This window comes from Mycteria americana, chromosome 1, assembly GCF_035582795.1.
Source record: "Mycteria americana isolate JAX WOST 10 ecotype Jacksonville Zoo and Gardens chromosome 1, USCA_MyAme_1.0, whole genome shotgun sequence".
NCBI classification, from domain to species: Eukaryota; Metazoa; Chordata; class Aves; order Ciconiiformes; family Ciconiidae; genus Mycteria; species Mycteria americana.
In genome coordinates, this window is record NC_134365.1 from 85,464,010 (window position 1) to 85,482,056 (window position 18,047).

An 18,047-nucleotide genomic window follows, 5' to 3' on the forward strand; every position below is an offset into this window, starting at 1 on the left:
GGATTTTCCTACCTGCATGTGGAGAAAAGGGGTGTTACTCCTCTACCTGCCTAGCAGGAAATAACTCCTCCATCCAGCCTTGGTAGGGAAAGAATTACCATTGGACATCTGCAGAGAGTGACTGGTGACTCCTCACAGCAAGGAGGAGAGGAGCTCCTATGAGGTGAGATCTCTGGGAGTTAGAGGCGAGAGAGAAGATGAAACTCAGGAAGGAGGAGAACCATCAGAAAGCACTGAAGATGTGGAGCCAGTTGAAGTCTAGTGGAAGGCAGAGTCCCACTGGAGAGCAGTGTGTGGATGTATGATTTGAGTTGCTGAGAGTGAGGGTCCCCATTACTAGCAGTAATGGGGTGGGTATGCACATGCATGTGCTGTATTAGGTTGAATCCAAGAAGATATGAGACCTTTCATGGCACCAGTGCTTATAGAACAGGAGCAGGGAGGCTGAAGTGAGATGCCCTCAGCCTTAAATAGCACCACTGCTCTTTCTCACCTCTTGCTGCTGCCACAGCTTCCTGTTTATCCACTACTTTGCAGAAACTAGGGTTCACTGAGAAAAGAATAACCCATGATAAACTGGCTGATTAATTTCAGATTAGGCTTACTGATGGGTTCCTCACAAAAATGAGATCTTCTATAACAGTAGCCGTTCATAGTTGGTGGGCAGTTTCAGGCCTAAGCGGGCAAACTCCAACCCAATTGTTGATGTCCTCACCACCACTCAGAGACCCTACAGCAGTGCAGTATACCCAGGGAAGAAGTCTGCAGCTCTTAGGAGACCCCAGCAGAGGCAGAACACTGCAGCACATCTTCTCAGCCTTGGCTACCGCAAGCACACCAAGCACTATGCTCCAGGCCCTGCGCTGCCTTTCGTAAAAGAAGCAACTGACTTCTAGGCCTTGGTTCTTAAGATCCCCCACGACTAGAGGATCTGAAAGATCAGATAAAGCTGTGGGCTCATGGCCATGATCAACAATCCCTTCCTGAGATAGGAAACGGCTCTCTCAGGAGCCTGTCAGACAGATTCTCTGAGTCATCATGAAACTTCTGCCCAGAGAAGAAGGCACAATTCCTTACATTCGTTCCCCCTTTTAATGTAAAGAAACAGTAATGAGTACTTACCCATGCCTGAACACACGAGTGTGTGTTACTATTTTAAAATAAAACACCATACTACTCAGACTCCTTGCCAGGGGAGAAGCCGGGGAAACAGGTACAGAGCAGATATCTGTTATGTTGATAATGCCAAGTTGGGGAAACCTGAAGATCTTCCCTATCTCCAGGCCAGCATCTGAGAGCACAGGCAGATCCCTGAGTATATCTTCTGGAAGGGGTTCCATGCAGTTACTGCTGTTGGAGACATCTGAGGTAGGTTTCTTCCTAATTTCTGGAGTTTACCCCTTCAATACATTCATAGAGGATAATCATAGAACCTCTCCCAGGCTTTAATTTTTCAAGGCTTAAGCAAACTACGTTTAACAAAACCAATCTTAAGGCTGGTTCCTCACTCCCCCTCCCCATTATCTTCTGCATTTATTTCAGTTTCAGTATATCGTAAGCTATTCAGTGACGCGCTAATATGCCCAGATTTTTTCCTCTCTGCCATTTCCCATTGATAAGCTCTTAACTTAGAAAAGAAACTATTAATGAGGAGTTCAAAATAGTTCTGCACTTTAAAATTTCATCCTATTTCCCATTCTATAGTCTTCAGTGACATCTGACTATTTTCAGATAATATTCCTACACTCTGTACCAACAATGCCCATGTATCTGTGGCATCAGCAAGACTTATTAGCATGAGATCATGATGAAAATGCTAAACGAAATTTGTGCCTAGTACAATTCTTCATGCTCTGATGGTACATTTTGAAGGAACAATTCTAGCACCTTGGATATAACCACTGGATCCCAGATGTCTTAACAGTATGTTATCATATTATGTACCAACAGATAGGAACAATCAAAAAGCCTTTATTAAAGACACCACAAAACACCAGAGGCAAAAAGAGGTTCTAATGAAATTAAATATCAGTGTTAAAAGCACCCAGTTTGGAAGAATATCCTCTACTGTAGAAAAGGGAGCAAGTCCAATTTTCTGGAATATTTAAAACTAGCTTTGTGAAAATTTTTCAAACATCAGGGTTGAAGAGATGATCATGCACTGTTAGGTTTTAATTCCTGAGAATCAAAACATAAAGTCTTCAGCTCTTTCTCAGCTTAGAATCCCCAAAACTTCAAAACAGAATAGTTGCAGGACTTTGCCAGAAGAAAAAAATCATAGCATTTGAACATTTGACTTCAAAGTATAGAATAAAGATTTTCAAGTTCAGGATGGCTGAAGGATTTGGGGGATCTTTCTGGATAACATTTGCTATTGGATGTACGTGTAAACGATCTGTCGTACTATTAGTGCAGGTCACTTCATCGCCTTTGGATTATTCATAGGTTTGACATATGTTTATCTGGGCACAGTGAAAAGAAATCATTGATCCTTGTACCCCTTACTTCCCAGCTCTTTTGCTGAAACATCTGCTGAGCTATGGCCCATGAGATCTGGAGGAGTTGCAGAGAGCCTCTGACTCTGTCGCTGCTGTCCCTTGTGGTGCGTGCCAGTGGCCTTAACAGCAACATCAAGAATTCTGTAACATTCACTAGAAAAAGAAACCACAGCCACAAGATAAGAAACTGCTTGGCTCAGGATCTCAAAATGCACCATAAAAATTGGCTTGTGCTATAGTCCGTGTTTTAACATAGGGGAAATTCAGGCGTAGCATTTAAGAAAGGGCCATTGATCTGATTATTTAGATGGGAGATCAAAATAGACCATTGTAAACACACTCCAGTGCTGCTTTCCTGTCAACACGTTCAATCCTGTGAGGTGAGGCACCTGCTGTCTGAGATCCTTACGCGGAGTGAGTTGCCACAATTTCACATTCACTAGATGTCTGCAGATTCATTCTAGCTGAGGATCAAGGTGGTAACTTCACTGCCCGGACACTGTTTTGCTTCTGACATGAGCTAAAGCAGCTGTTTCTCACTACACAGCTACCAGCTCTGAAAGCAGAGCAACCCCTTTCAAAACATTAAACAAAGATCAAGTCCTTTCCTATGCTGTCCATCAAGGTTTTCCTTTGAATGATCATTCTCATTTCTCGTTGCTGTAGCCATAATTTCACCTGAGTTCTTCCATTTATTTCTGGTTTTATTATCTCCTAACATGTCTCTCTTTTTAAAGTTACTTTTTTTCCCTGTTCCTACTCTCCTTCTAATGATCTTAATTAACAAACTTTGCATATCTGTAACAAGACTGAGTAAGTCTGGAACAGAGGATCTTTTAGAGACAAGGAAACAGAGGAAGAAAAAAATGGGAAGTGGTTGCTTTGTTTCATAGGTATTAAGACAGCAAATGTTTCCCCTTCTGTGGTTAAAATGACTCCTGTTGGGAAAGGAAGTCGTGGGACCCTAACACACAAAGGCAGACTTGTGAAGGAGCCAAGAACGAACTCTTCTATCACATCTACAATGTAGAGCTGCTTCTCAGATTCATTATAATACCATACCATTCAGACACCATTTAAAACTATTGCAGAGCACTGGCTTTATCACAGACAATCACATTTTCATGAGAAAAAATCTGCTTAGGAGATATATTGCTTCATTGGATCATCTGACCAACTGGGGAAAGAAACAGCCCGCTGCTGGGAAAGGCTCTCCTTGATTGGCCATCCCCAGGCCTTGAAGAAAGGAGTAAAATTCTTCTACACCAGACGAGAAAAGGTTTCTGCCCACAGGTTCATTTTTGAGTCATTATCATCTGGGAGCTCAGACATATTTTGGTATTCAGAAAATATTTCAATGAAAGCTTCCTTTCCAAAGGCCTCTTGGGGCTATGAATCATAAGAAAAGAGAAACGGTACAAAATATATGTATGGAAGTTTAGAATTACTCTACCTGCATTTTAAAAAAAAAATTTTACTAAATTCAGTTACTGATCTTTTCACAGGGCATTTTTCTTTCTTTTTTGTAAGCGTAGCTACCCAACAAATTCTAGATGCCTACAGAAGAATCAGAGTAGCCCTTTAACATCTTCAGACTATTCAACAAGCCTGTATTTCTAATATTCACACAAACCCCAAAATCAAGTATTTATATAAGTGCTTTTCATCCTGAAGAGCATGGATGTGCTTACAGGCTTGATTGCTATAATTTTTTTTACAGTTGTTACAATTGTTCAAAACAAGATTGATACAAATATCAACCCACGTCTGCATGCTTATAAGTATGCATACTTATAATATTTCTGCATATTTATAATACATAAAACTCTCTTATCTCAGCATAAAATACAGGCTCCCTGCTTGGTGACTTTGCACTTGATGTTTGTACCGTCAATTAATTCTGGGTGCTACTGAATGAAGTATTGCACCAACAACCCTGAAAGACCTGCGTAAATTAAGGGAAAAAAAAAAAAAAGAAACAATTATCAATGATCAGAAGTCATCTTTGGTAATGCCCAAAGACTGTGGTTTACCATTACATCCCAAACCAGCACATTGCACAGACCAATGACCTTTACACTGTGCTGAGATCACAAATGACTCAAAACAAGTAGATTTTTTGAGGACTGCTTCAAAAGCTTTTCCCTGCAGCCCTGGGTCTCCTGCTGAAGTGTGCTACTCAGAGTCAGATCAGGACTGACTCATGTCGGTTTGTGGAATCCTATGAGCCGGCACACAAAGACACTGTTGGAGTCTAATAGTCAACAGAGAGAGATCTGGGGTAGGGATCAAGTGGTTGCAGAAAGCGAGGAAGAGGAAAGAAGCAGCCCTGGATTAAAACGATCAGTTTGTAAATCTGTTGCAAGCTTAATTCGCCTGAAGATTACCTGCAGGCATGTCTCCAGGGCAGTAAATACTTCCCAGTCCTTCAGCTGTGCTCCATTTTCAATGTAATCTTGAATCCTCTTCTTTCTAAGTTCTAGTGCAAGTGCCTTGTGGGCCTTATCTCTTGGGATGCCCAACACAGTCTCATTCACATAAACAGACCAGAGACTGTAGGTGGCTTCAGTGGTGCGAGGGGGAAACTCCCATTCAGGTTGCTGCTGATTGTGGCCCAGCTCATGAATGGCACCCCAAAGGCCATTGGCTTTTTTTTTGGGGGGGGGTGGGGGGGGGAGACACGATGACAACTGCACGTCAACCATCTCTGTCACCGACTCCAACTGATGCATGACTGGGTAGCCAGCATGTATCGAATCTGCAGGGAAGGTGAACCACAAACAGTCCTGGCAATCTGTCTGGGAAAGCCTATGGGATGGAATGCCTCAGTGAGGAAAATACAATTAATTCTCTTTATGTTAACTCATTCTTTGACTTGTTTGTCATGAGTGCATGCTGCTCATGATATGCTTCCACCCCCTGTGTTGGAGTATCAAATGTATCAACCACAAGCAAAAGTTTAATGTGCATATTGTATGTTCTGCTCCATTTCCACTCCTCAGCACCTACCCAATGCAAAGAGCAAAAAAGGCCAAATGACATTTGCCAGAGCTACCAACATTGCGGATGACCGTACTCCCAGCTACAGGAGTGGAGAGGAGGTGTGGAAATCTAATTCTGTCTGTAGAAGAATTTTCTGTTGACGCTGGTGTTTTTGTTTTCTTATTTTCAGATCTGGTGAGGAAGATGCTATTGCCAGGACAGTTTGTATCCTTTTTATAGCCAAATAACTGTATGGTTTATGTTGATGAAAATGACCCCAGCACTCTCCCCAGCTCTCCCTAGACACTCTGTAATCTAAGTTCTGGCTCTGGAGGAAATACATGGGGGAAAAACCTCATGATAAATAGCAGACACAAATAAAGTAGAAAAATTGATTATTTTTCCTAAAGTGCTCCCAAAGAAGCAGCAGATTTTCATCTTGAAGGCAGGGGACTAAAATGTTTCGTTGCAAAATTTTGTGTCCGGGCCTTGAGCAGCCCCACCTGGGAATTCCACCCATACCTCCTGTTGGTGGCCCCAGGGGCTGCATTTCAGCCCAGCCCTGGGCTGACAGTCCCTCCCTGAGCTATGTTGTAGGTGTGCAGGTCTCCAGCTCTTTCACAGCCATGCCTGTGTCTGGCCACGGACCCTGTTGATCCAGACCCTGATCCATGGTCTGACTTCCCTGCTTGATTTCAGATGTGCCTCATCATGATGGGCCTCCCTGGTAATCACTGGACTATGTCTGACCCTGGTTACCATCACTGGACCTGACCCTGACTTGCGGATTGATTTCCTTGCTTGACCTCAGACCTGCCTCATCCTTCCTTGCAAGACTTGCCTAGCAATCTGGACTTGCAGCAGACCCTGGCTGTTGTGCCAGATCTGACCTGCTTGCCGCACTCAGGTGTTGTGGGATGGCCCCAGCTGGTGAGGCACCTTGTCCTGCTGGCTGTGTTACTGCAGTTGGCTCCTGGCTCCCTGCCCCTCAGGGAGCAGCCAGCCTCCACTGTGCCTTGACAATGTCTGTTGTACCAGAAAGCAAAACGTGAACTGGGATTTTTTTTTTTTTTTTTGTGAAGGCAGATTCTTGTCAGTGTTTTTAGTAAAGCAGCTCTTTACTATTGAAAAATATTCCATAGTTCACTTCAGCTTTGGATAGAATTTGCTGCTGATGGCCACAGTTCCTACTTCACTATAATTGTCATCACTTCAGTTCCAGTTTTGCTGTTTCTCATGCTGTTTGTAAAAATCTTTTTTTCAGAAAAGACAGACTTAACGTACTCCTCAATATCTCCCATGAGTTTCTCAGTATTGCTGACTACCATAGCCAGCTTTAAAAATCACATTTCAGTAGCTCTTAATAGGAATTTACTATCTTTTTCCTTCAGTGGCAATTCAATAGGCTCAATGGATCCTTCACTGGTTTCTTACAGCTGCAGAATAGTGCAGGGAGGATACAGAGCCATTCACATCTCTGAAATGGTGCTACTCTCCACTTATTTCGGCAGGCGTGATAGAAGCTGGAAGAGTTTTATATGTTGGGTTCTACCAGTGTGGCCTCTGGTGGACACAGCTGTCTATCACATGGTGAATATCTGTACAGAGGGCTGAAATACATTAAGAGAAGGAGCCACATAAATCAATAATCCAGAAGTCTTTGTTTCTGAGTGCAGCTTCACTCAGAGAATGAGAGCTATCTAAACAACAAGTGTTTCTCAGGTCAGCTTCTCAGTTGGTGCAAACTCATTTGAAAGTTCTGATTCACAGCAGCTGTGAATCAAATCTGCGTGTGTTCAGGGTCATGCTGGTTTTTAACGCTCCTGTTTCTCTACAGCTCAAGGGAAGGGAGAGCTAGTGGCTTGAAGTTCACCTGCATCTGTAGACATCCAAGGATTTTAAACTCTGGCGTTTGGAAATCAGTTCTTCCTGTGCATCAGTAAAAATTCCTGCAGAACAGCCGCTTGTGTTAGCAGAAAACCTACTGACTGGCCTGGGTCATGCACATGCCATGGTTTGCTTACTAGGCTTACGGAGGCAATACAGCTAAAACAAAGCAGGGAAAGGGATGGACTCTGTTCTCTGACATGCACTGCCAAATGAATTGCTTTCTCATCCTTTATACCTGTACAAAACTATTCATGACAATTATGTTACCTTTGTGTCCTGAGTCTGAATTTTCAAATACAGCTGTCACTAATGGTAAAAATGAATGAGAAAAATATAATACTCCCATATTCCCTGTTGAGCTTGAGGGGTTAGCAATTACAAAAATCAGCAACTGACATGTAATCTAAACACAATTGTTGCAGAGTCACTGACAGATTACAACTTCATTGTTAAATTCAGAGCCACATGTGGCCAGATGTAATGATTGATTACTCTGTTAAAATCCTTGTTAAGTGAGGATATGCTTGGAGGACCACATGCAGCATGGAAATATAGCACTTATTTATTTTGGTTATATTTCACTAGTGATTATAATTAACTGGTTATTAATAACTGAAGTGCAAGTTGTTTACACTTGAGCCAGCCTCTCTTGAATTAGTCCTACTTGACTGACAGCAGTTACACCACGTGCGTTAAGCTGCTAGAGCTGTGGATTATCGACAGAGTGGTGGCCTGGGCAGCTGATGAATTTATCAATTCAAGTGGTCGAAAAGATCTTTAGTGTTGCAGTCAAGTAGAGCTGAAAGCACCTGCCAGTCCTATTGAGAAAAGTGCAATACTTAAACAAAGATTAATTGCAAATAATGGTGAAATTTGGCAAACTTGCCTTTAGGAGCCTCCTTACTACCCATAATAACACATCAGTCTGCTCCAGCCTGTTCAGTTCCACTGGCCTAGCGAGTTGTCTTTAAGCAGCATGTTTCTTAAATGACAGATAGCAAAATGCTGCTTACAACAAACTTTTCCCCCTACCACTGCCCTCGTTCCCCCACTGATATAAGTGATCCTACGCCTGCTAACATCAGGGTCTTATTATGTAGTAGGCTGTCTGTGTGTCTGTTGCATGCCTTAATTTAAGTTTCGAGTTCTCCTTTGTCCTGCCTAAAACAACTAGCTTTGTCTCCCTTCTTTCTGTTGCAATTAGCATAAACTCACTCCCACAGTACTAAGAGTAACATGACCCAGTATACACATCATTTTGTGGCCAGCCTGTCTCCCTCCACTGTGTTTTACCCTGGGATAGCCTCAGATTTAGCAGCAGAATGTGTTACTTTTGTGTACCAGCTCTTGACAGTCACAGAAGACTCTTACTCTCACAAGCAGTCTCCTTGAATTTGGTGGGATGAATCTGCTGATTTGAGGATCTGCATGATCTTGTAATAATGTTACTGCCTTGTGTATTTCCCTTACAAATATCCATCACAGATAAAGACAAAATGTTCTAGTTATGATACTCACCATGAGATACCTGGACATCTGCCACCATCCTCTCTGGCCTTGGCAAAGTTGCTGAGATAGCTGCCCGTCTGCCTATTGCATTCATCTTCTTGTTCCAGATGGAAAGGAGACTCTCCGGGTTGTCCATGTGGTGTACATCAGCAGCTGGTACTGTCAGGATGATGTTCTCTGTGGCCGGCTCAGCCCAGGGGGCTGGGTATTGACGGATGGTTGACTGCCAGGCAGAGATGTCAGTTTCCCCTGATTCAGCATTCAGATGAAAAAAGGTAGCCAATTTAAAAAGAAGTTTTAAGTGTGAAGAGGGAGGAGAATCACCATAGCTAAAACCCTCTGCATAGCCTCAGAAACAATAAATCAATCTAGATGTAACTGGGTTTTACTGAATCAGTGGGCAAATCCTGAGATTCTGGTGAGGGCACCAGTCATCTTTGGTGACTCCAGGTCTACTGTTGCTGCAAGGGGTTGATGATATTCACTTTTCAATATCAAGCCATTTTAAAGGTGGCTCAGACATGCTCATACTGGGAACATGGACAGTGGTTAATTCCTAAATGAAAGTCCTATCAATATACTTCCTGCACTGAGAAATGTGAAGCCTTATGCAAAGGCTTTCCTGGGGCATTACTTATTCTGAGGTCTTCTCCAAACATGACCACAAAAAACCAGGAAAATATAGGCAAGCTAGCAATACAGAAGTACTTCTTTACTCACCTGCCTATAGTTAGGTTTTTGGGACCACTTACCATGCCTGAAGAATGGAGCCTGCACAGCCTCTTTAATTGTGACTGATATTTGGCCTAATGTGCTCTCCTTTGGCATGATGACATATATGAGGCCAACCAACAGACTAGAGACTTCCATGGTGTTTTTTTCAACTTTGAACTTCTTTACCGCCAAAGGAGGCCTCCTCAGCTCCGCAGCATAGCTGAGGTCATCAGCGTGACAGCCGATCTGCACCCAGCGGGGAACAACAGTCACCGAAAGGCACTGCCACTCGGACAGGCTCAGGTAGCTCCACTCCAAACTCGGTGTGTTCTGTAGCTACCATAGGCAACAAGACGCTCTTGTCTGAGCAGGGAAAGGCTACAGTATGCTACCATATGGAACAGTATTCGTCACCTCAGCACAGACATCAATCAGAAGAAAGTAGCATGAAAGAATTCAAGGGCAGACTTAAGCCCCATGAAGAAGAAAATGGAAATGCTGGATCAGTTGCCAAAGAAAAGTAGAATTCTCTTTCTACGGCGCTGTTCAAAAGGAGGGATTTCACTGGTTTTGAAGAAATTTCAAAGTTGGTTGGCCCCAGTTTTAGCACCTTTACCTCCTATCACAGCTGCCACAGCTGTCCTGCTATAAAATGGATAGCTGTGGAGGGTTGACCCTGGTTGGACCCCAGGTGCCCAACAAAGCCACTCTATCGCTCCCCTCCTCAGCTGGATAGGGGAGAGAAAATACAACAAAAGGCTCGTGGGTTGAGATAAGGACAGGGAGATCACTCAGAATTACCGTCACGGGCAAAACAGACTCAACTTGGGGAAAATTAATTTAATTTATTACCAATCAAATCAGAGCAGGATAATGAGAAATAATACCAAATCTTAAAAACACCCTCCCCCCACCCCTCACTTCTTCCCGGGCTTAACTTTACTCCCAATTTTCTCTACCTCCTTCCTGCCAGTGGCACAGAGGGATGGGGAATGGGGTTTGCAGTCAGTTCATCACACATTGTTTCCACCGCTCCTTCCTCCTCAGGGGGAGGAATCCTCACACTCTTCCTCTGCTCTAGCGTGAGGTCCCTCTCACTGGAGACAGTCCTCCACAAACTTCTCCAAATTGAGCCCTTCCCATGGGCTGCAGTCCTTCACGAACTGCTCCAACATGGGTCCCTTCCCCAGGGTGCAGTCCTTCAGGAACAGACTGCTCCCACATGGGTCCCCCGCAGGGTCACAAGTCCTGCCAGCAAACCTGCTCCAGCGTGGGCTCCTCTCTCCATGGGGCCACAGGTCCTGCCAGGAGCCTGCTGCAGCACAGGCTTCCCACAGGATCACAGCCTCCTTTGGGCATGCATCTGCTCCAGCGTGGGGTCCTCCATGGGCTGCAGGTGGGTATCTGCTCCACCATGGACCTCCATGGGCTGTAGGGGACAGCCTGCCTCACCATGGTCTTCACCACGGGCTACAGGGGAATCTCTGGTCTGGCACCTGGAGCACCTCTTCCCTCTCCTTCTCCACTGACTGTGGTGTCTGCAGAGTTGTTTCTCTCACATACTCTCAGTCCTCTCTGTGGCTGCAATTGCTGTTGTGCAGGAGTTTTTTCTCCTTCTTAAATATGTTATCACAGAGGCGCTACTGCTGTCGCTGATGGGCTTAGCCTTGGCCAGTGGCAGGTCTGTCTCGGAGCTGGCTGGCATTGGCTCTATTGGACATAGGGGAAGCTTCTAGGAGCTTCTCATAGAAGCCACCTCTGTAGTCCCCCCCGCTACCAAAACCTTGCCATGCAAACCCAATACAATAGCATAAAGGTAAAAAGCAGAGCATGAGCAGAGCTTACCCTGATATGAAATGAGTGAGGAGAAAGGAAGCTGGGGAAGGGGATAATGTCCCCATTTATAATAATTCACCTGCTTTCCACGCACTCTCTGAAACACTGTAATGCCCACATGGGCCAGCCATGAGTGACTGAAGACATGGGAATCCCTGGTTCCCAGACTAGTTCTGCTCAATTCTGCCCAAAGCTTGTCCTATTATTGTCCCTTTAAAGAGAAAAAAAAAAAACCACCCTGCTATGGGATAATACTGTTTGCATAACTACCTCTACTGTAGTGTTTATCCCTTTTCACTTACAGTTACGTAGAGGCTGGTTTCAGAGCCGAGATATAAACCCCACAAATTTTTTTTTTTTATAGTGTGGGTGTTCATTTGTCCTGATGACAAAGGTAATAAAACTTGAAGGAAAACAGCTTGGAGGCCTCGAAGTGAGGCAGGATGATAGCAGAAGACAGCAAGGTGGGGCAAGTAAGATATTTTAAGATATTTTTATAGTGGGCAGAAATACCTAGTAGTGTCCTCCACATAGACAACATTCAACCTTATTATTTCTCATCCTATTCACTGTCAGTACAGGGATTATTCCTTTACTCTTGAAAGCAACAATACAGGTATTTGTCTTGTTTGACCTCTGCCTTCTCTAGGGGAATGGAGAAGGGCACAGAGGAGGTATGAGACCAACACGAGATGGTGACAGTATGGAGCAGATGAAAATCAGAGGTGTGTTCATTACAGCTGCATAGGGCAGTCATTTTTCGGGTCAGAAGTGAGAGAGTGTAACTTGAGAAATGTAGAAAGAGGTTTATCGTAGGATAAACTTGGGGAGAAATTGTTTGTGATTCATGCCTCAGTAAGGCCAAGACAAACTTCAAAGAAACGAGAATGGAAGCAATGAAAGTTCTTCTGACTGTAATGAGAAACAAAGGCAAATGTTCACCTCCAGGTTAGCTGCAACAGCAGACGCAGGAAAATGCAGAGTGGCCATTCTTCTGGGAGGACTATAAAGCCCAGTGCTTCTACATGCTTCTGGACCTTAGAAAGAACCACAGGCATTATCAAGATAGAAATACATAAGTCATATGATAGTCTTCAACTTACAGATAAAATTCAACAGCAGCTCCAATTCTAATTCTAATAAATTAGTTTTCTGAAGCTTTCACCTTTGTGCTGAATCCTTCCCCATCTGACCAATAGCTAATGCTGAACCTTTTTTGAAAAGTTTGAATTCTTAATGATTTATGAGGGAATTGAGAAAATGCAAGGAAATTTCAAACCAAACTATCAAGATAACCCTGCCCCACCCTCACGTCATAAAAGTTAGTTATGATATCACCTTGATATCATAAACTTGATATCAAGGTGACCTTTCTGGTAAAATTTTATTTAAAAAAAAAACAAACCAAAACAAACATCGGAAGTGATGCTTGTTTCTAAAAAGAATGCAGGACAATCTCCAAAAGTGACTTGTGATTTTATATGTCCAACTAGAAACACTCCATAACAGTGTGGGATTTTTTCTTTTCAGAGAAGCTCTCCTCAAGCAAGACAAAACACACAGCTCCATGCAATGACATCTTCAGGTGAAATGTCCTTGCACCTGAATTTGCACCTGAATTTGACAAAGAGCAGTAGTCATACTTCACATCGACCAACAAGTCAAATTGCTTCCTCTGGAAGCATTTATGGGCCATATGCCTGGACAGCTCCCCTATTGCATAACCAAAAATTTATTCATCATCTGACCAAAATTGTACCCAACAGAAGATCAAATGATCAATATGCCAGCATCCATCACAAGACCGAGGTATTTCTGATTACATGGTGTGCATGCAATCCCAGAAGAAAGCTGGGGCAGGAAGGAAGCAGAGAGATTTAGACTATTATATTTATAGATTACCTGGTCAGCCTCATTCCATTCCACAGTTTGGGTGCTGCAGAGGAAGGAAATAGAAAAATATCCCCTACCTTCATTTCTTCCATCAATCTGAACAGTTACAGTTAGGGATGTAGTCATTTCTGGAAGATTTTGGTTGGGAGCACATGTTTTCGTACATCAGGGAAGTTGTCGTAGAGCTCTGCAGCTATGTTGATTAAAACCATTTCCTCAGAGCTGCCTTTGACTGGGCTGTCAGCAGTGACATCAGGAACCCCTGGGAAAGCACTACCTCAGCCACCTCCTCCCGAACAGAGCAGATAGCTAGGGAGGTCTGAGTTGGAATCCTCAGGAACACTGTTGAGTCCTGTGCTAATTTCTTGAGCCAGGAGGAATATGGTGGCTTTAGAGCTTCTTTTTTCTTGAGGTTTTGCTGAAATTGGGAGAGTGCCTTGAGAAAGTGGTACTGTGAGAAAACCTCATCAGGATGTAAGACTGGCTGACTTGATGCTAGTATGTCATCTCCTAAGATACCAACTCCAAACTTTTGCAGTATTTTGTTCCCAGGGAACCCTGCAACAACATTCTTATCAGCATTCCCTGCAGCCCAGGACCATGCCTGTCCTCCAACCATCAGACCACTGCCCCTTCAAACAAACTCATCAATCTTCACCTCCTCATCACTGTAGGCTTTGCAACAGTACACACTCAGGTTTTCCTTAAGATCTCTTAGCTTGCTAGGGATGTTCTCCTGGTTTAGGAGAGTGAAAAAGTCCTGCAGATCACCAGAAATACAACTTGTCCTCCCTTCCCAGCCAACCAATGGCATTGAGGATAAAGGTTTTCATTGCTGATGCTTGGAAAAAGTTTTCATGAGCGAGTACCACAACACGGCCCCTGCCATAGTGTGCAGCTGCAAAGAATGCCTGGTGGGAGTCATTCATACCAATGGAAAATGCTAATGCACCATGGATGAGTAGATGGGAGGGGACACTGCCATCTTCTGTCTTGAATTCAGTCACTCCTTTCAAAAGAACGTCTAAATTTTTTTTCGCATCCAATCCATGTCTAGGAAACCAAAAGAAGTCCTTGTCATCCAGATTGACTTATAAATGCTGAAAGCTGTACTTATCTTTGCCCTGTTAGTAGTGATACAGTCATGACTTCCTATTAACACTCCTTGTTTCAAGAAGTTATCAAGACAAATATATTAATCTCTATCAAAAGAGGCTTGAAAGTTAACCCAATAGATATCACTGAAGTGGCAGCAATGTTAAAATTACAGGGATCACCAGCTTTCCTTAAGCATGGTATGAATTGAATTCCAGGCAAGAATGGTGCTGTGTGCTTGTGACTCATGTTAGATTTTTCTGCAATGGGCTAAGATGTTACCACCCACAGAGGGTGGCTCTATCCTTCACAAGAAGAAGTTATTGTCCTCAGGGCACAGAATCCATAAGAGATCAGGCAAACTCTTCCTAATCCTTTTCAGTGCAAAGGTAGACATATACCTCAAAACATTCTCAGCAGTGGCTTCAACTAATCCAATTGATTTTGCTTTTCAGGAAGTCTAGGGGCTCTGACACTTTTTCTTCTAACAGCTCAGTTTTAAGGTGGTGACCTCCAGCCACAGAGCAAATGGAAAGCAGGCAGTAAAATGTTAAAACTGTGATAGTTGTTTGCAAAGTTGCACAGTCATCTGCTTTCTTGCTTGTCTCTTTACCACGGGCTTCGGTCTAAACTTTAGCCTCCATTGCCTGCCTGCCTCTCCATCCTGGGATGTAAGGATAATTTTTTCCATCATAATGGTGGTTAAAAACTGAACAGGTGCCAAGACAGGTTGTGGAATCTCTGTCCTTGGAGATATTCAGTACTTGACTAGGCAAAGCCCTGAGCAACCTGCTCTAGGTGGCCCTGCTTTGAGCAGACATTGGAGCAACTGACCTCCAAAGGTCCCTTCCAACCTCAACTATTCCATGATTCAGATTTCCATCAGCATGTTCCAAATGTATTGGCAGTGCAGCACACCTGAAAAATTACTGTGAAGACAATGGCTTATTGCCTCAGCAGAGCTGCCTCCTGAGCATGGCCAGAGCTGAGTCTTGTTATCATGACATGGTCTATTATCCTTGTCTGAACATAGCTCTGAGACAGAGATGAAGCTGTAATATATTCTTCCTTATGTAGCAGTATAAGGTCCAATTATAGAGCTTCAAATTCCCAGCTTATTTGTGAGAAATTCCCTGAAGAATTATCATCACCTTCAGGGACTTGTGACAAGAAAATAAAGTGCCTTAACTCTAATAGTCTAAGGTCACCTGCCTAGTGGGTGAAGGGAAGGCGGTGGATGTAGTTTTTCTGGATTTTAGTAAGGCTTTTGATACTGTCCTTCACAGCATCCTTCTGGACAAGCTGTCCAGCTGTGAGATGAGCAGGTTCACGGTGCGCTGGGTGAAAAACTGGCTGAAGGGCAGAGCTCAAAGGGTTGTAGTGAATGGGGCTACATTTGGTTGGTGGCCAGTCATTAGCAGTGTCCCTCAGGGCTCAATTCCAGGGCCAGTTCTGTTCAATATTTTTATCAATGATCTGGATGCAGGAGTTGAATGCACCATTAGCAAGTTTCTGAATGCACCATTAGCTCTCAATACCAAACTGGGAGGTGCTGTTGACTCTCTGGAGAGACAAGAGGCCTTGCAGAGGGATCTGGATAGATTGAAGCATTGGACAATCATCCATGGCATTAAATTTAACAAGAACAAATGCCAGATTCTGCACCTGGGACAGAGTAATATGAAACACAAGTATAAATTGGGAGAGGAGCGGCTGGAGAGCAGCCCTGCAGGAAGGGACCTGGGGTGCTGGTCAACAGCAGGCTCAATACGAGTCAGCAGTGTGCCCTGGCAACCAAGAGGGCAAACCACATCCTGGGGTGCATCGAACACAGCATAACCAGCCGGTCAAAAGAGGTGATCATCCCCCTGTATTTGGCATTGGTACAGGCTCACCTTGAATATTGTGTGCAGTTCAGGGCCCCACAATTTAAGAAGGATGTTCAGGTACTTGAATGTGTCCAGAGGAGGGGAACAAAGCTGGTGAAAGGGCTGGAAGGAATGTCCTGTGAGGAGCGGCCAAGGACTCTGGGCTTGTCTAGTTAGGAGAAAAGGAGGCTGGGGGGCAACCTCATCACTCAAGAACCTACAGCTTCCTGAGGAGGGGAAGTGGAGAGGGAGGTGCTGAGCTCTTCTCCCTGGTATCCAGCGATGGGATGCGTGGGAACGGTTCAAAGTTGCGTCAGAAGAGGTTCAGACTTGATAGTAGGAAATGTCTTTACTGAGGGGGTGGTCAAATGCTGGAACAGGCTTCCTAGAGAAGTGGTCAATGCTCCAAGCTTGTCAGTATTTAAGAGGCATTTGGACAACACCCTTAACAACATGCTTTAACTTTTTGTCAGCCCTGAAGTGGTTAGGCAGTTGGACTAGATGATCCCTCCAACTGGAACTATTCTATTCTCTTCTATTCTGTTCTGTTCTATTCGCAGCACTGGGCAGGAAAGGATCACCTATGCTACTGAGCCTAGTTGCCTCCACTACCAGGCATCTACACAATACACAATCTAGTGGGGAATGCATGGCTACATCATGGACTCTGTGTGGACAATATCCAAGCCTCATGGATCCACTCAGTATCTTCCCCATGCTTCCCAGGGACTTTGAAGTACACCCTGAAGTCCAGTGTCACCCTATAACAAAGCTAAGAACTCTGTTACAAATGCCTTAAAGTTTACACCACAACACAGGAGATTAGCAGGAAAGACAAAGGTCATCTTTTGTCTCCCAGGTCCTGCACCAGGAAGGATTTAAATACCTCAAGAAGTGGCCCCATAGCCGTGCTATTGCCATGGTGGAAAAAAAAGGCTAAATGTGCCACAGCAGTGCAGATCAGACTCAACGAAAAGTTTCTTCCTAAACAGTCATCTGTTGAACACTTTAACATGGAGCACATGAGCCAAGCTTCTTGGTAGTTTCTCAATAACCTGTAGAAGCACCTTCAACTCCTGCACATCCATCTCTATTCATGGTCATTTCTTTTGGGGGACAGGGAGAAGATATCTTTTTCGTTCCAGCAGGCCAATAGCAGAAAACCCAAGGCAGAATAAACACTATATACAATCTAAAGAGAGTGCAAACAAATTTTTAAATACTCACTGGGTGATCAGAGGAATCCTCGGCATTTCTTTGGACACTGAGAAAGTGCCAGTCTCTCCCTCGCTGCCTGTGAAGTACACACCAGCCACGCTGGTCACCTGGTTCCCAGGGAATTCAAACAGCACCTTCTCCTTGCCATGTCGACCAGCCCAGTGCCAGGCCTGGCCGCCAATGAGCAGCCCTCCACCCTGCTTTACAAAGCCAACCAGGTCTTTTGCCTTCGTGCAGTCATAGGCATCCATGCAGTACACCCCCATGGAAGGGCTAAGCTCTGCCCCAGCCTGTACTTTGGTGCCAGCCCTGAGCAGCAGCTGCAAGAGGGAATCCAAATGAGGATGGACCCCAACCAGGGCCTCAGAGGAAGGCTTCAGCCACTCCACAGCATTTCTGAGGAACTGGGAAAACTTGGAGTCCTTCAAGATTCCTTCATGGGAAACAACCACCATCGGCCCTTCCCATAACAAGACGCTGCAATTAGCACTTGCCCATTCGTGCTCACCAGCACTACGAAGGCTTCATCTCCAGTGAGATGCAT

At 44.2% G+C, this 18,047-nt stretch overlaps 1 pseudogene; it reads right to left on the reverse strand.

Annotated features, from left to right (window-relative positions):
* Window positions 1–1,989: 1,989 nt before the first annotated feature.
* Window positions 1,990–18,047, reverse strand: LOC142404523 (TRPM8 channel-associated factor 2-like; annotated as a pseudogene).